This window comes from Limulus polyphemus, unplaced genomic scaffold (genome assembly GCF_000517525.1).
Source record: "Limulus polyphemus unplaced genomic scaffold, Limulus_polyphemus-2.1.2 Scaffold10704, whole genome shotgun sequence".
NCBI lineage: Eukaryota > Metazoa > Arthropoda > Merostomata > Xiphosura > Limulidae > Limulus > Limulus polyphemus.
The window spans coordinates 17,799-19,653 of record NW_013676314.1 but is presented as its reverse complement, the minus strand read 5'-3'; the positions used below and the strand labels follow the sequence as shown (position 1 = coordinate 19,653).

The 1,855-nt window shown below is 33.6% G+C and overlaps 1 long non-coding RNA gene across 1 annotated transcript in view; it reads left to right on the top strand.

Annotated features, from left to right (window-relative positions):
* Positions 1–576: 576 nt before the first annotated feature.
* LOC111083694 overlaps positions 577–1,855 on the top strand; it is a 4,281-nt gene continuing 3,002 nt past the window's right edge. The window contains exon 1 of the long non-coding RNA XR_002609194.1: positions 577–688. This is a non-coding gene — a long non-coding RNA (uncharacterized LOC111083694). The remainder of the gene's footprint in view (positions 689–1,855) is intronic.

The window sequence follows — 1,855 nt, the reverse complement described above, 5'->3', positions numbered from 1 at the left end:
TATATATATATATATATATTTTAACTACCATGTAGTGCTTGGGATGTACTGGATAGAGCAAGTTTTCTACCTGGACTGGCTCAGCTGCTATTCTGGGCTGACTGACTTGTTATATTTTAAGAACTACCTTATATATATATATATATATATTTTAACTACCATGTAGTGCTTGGGATGTACTGGATAGAGCAAGTTTTCTATCTGGACTGGCTCAGCTGCTATTCTGGGCTGACTGACTTGTTATATTTTAAGAACTACCTTATATATATATATATATATATTTTAACTACCATGTAGTGCTTGGGATGTACTGGATAGAGCAAGTTTTCTACATGGACTGGCTCAGCTGCTATTCTGGGCTGACTGACTTGTTATATTTTAAGAACTACCTTATATATATATTATTTAACTACCATGTCGTGCTTGGGATGTACTGGATAGAGCAAGTTTTCTACCTGGACTGGCTCAGCTGCTATTCTGGGCTGACTGACTTGTTATATTTTAAGAACTACCTTATATATATATAAATATATATATATTTTTGTAACTGAAGATTTGTTTAAATGATTGTTTCAGGTGATGAAAATCAAGCTACAGCCACCTTCTGCTACAGATCTACCACCTTATAACCCCTATTCTTCCCCCAGCAGCCATTACTCAAGTCATGTTGCTGGCAAACCCTAACAAAGTAAGTTACTCTCACTACAAGTGAGATGAATGCTGAAACCTTCTGGTTATTTCTGTTCTTTACACTCATTACATGTGATATGAATGCTGAAACCCTCTGGTTATTTCTGTTCTTTACACTCATTACATGTGATATGAATGCTTGTAAAGAACAGAAATAACCAGAGGGTTTCGTAATGAGTGTAAAGAACAGAAATAACCAGAGGGTTTCAGCATTCATATCACTTGTAGTGAGCCCTAGGGTTTCAGCATTCACCTCGAATGTAATGAGTGAAAAGAATAGAAATAACCAGAGGGTTTCAGCATTCATATCACATGTAATGAGTGTAAAGAACAGAAATAACCAGAGGGTTTCAGCATTCATATCACATTTATTTCTGTTCTTTACACTCATTACATCCGAGGTGAATGCAGAAACCATAGGGTTGTTTCTATTTTGCTTCCAGTTCAAACTTTATTCCCACAGGAAACACGTCAACGAGCTTAGTTGAATTTTGGTGGCTCTTACCGCATAGTTGAAAAATAAGAAAAATTTTGATAGTTATGGCATGTTATCTGCCTTTTGCATGTTATTATTCTGTGTTCTTTGGTACATTATATAATTAAATAAAAAATTGTTTAGTGAAGTAGTATCATTAGTATGAAAAAGTAGGGTTAAGTGTCATCGAAAGTCAATAGCAAAAAAAAAAAGAATACCCAGGTAAGTACTTTATTTCTTGTTTTTTTTCACGAATATTCATTATTTATTATTATAAAAGTAACTAAAATTAGAAACTTTTTAGGTTGGATTAGGTAAAATAAGAATAATAATAGAAAATTTTCACAAAGTACGCTCACGAATAGTCCAATCATTATGTAATTCAATGTGATTTACAACTTATGTGATGGGAATATTATTTAGACACGGTTCAAAGGGCAATAAATTTAATTTAAACTAGACCACCCTTGACCTGTTGGGTCACCCACTATTCAGAGGTTATAAAGAATTTGACAGAGAAAATTTTCTCATTTCCTTACCTACCATAACCAAGGCACATTATTGAGAAATTCTTCAAGATCTTGTTTTTGTCATCTTAAGCCTTTTAATGAAAATGGGAACATTGACAGGGAAATAGATCTGAACAAAGAAGTTTCGTAAAGAGTGCGAACAGTAGTGTGATGTAAAATG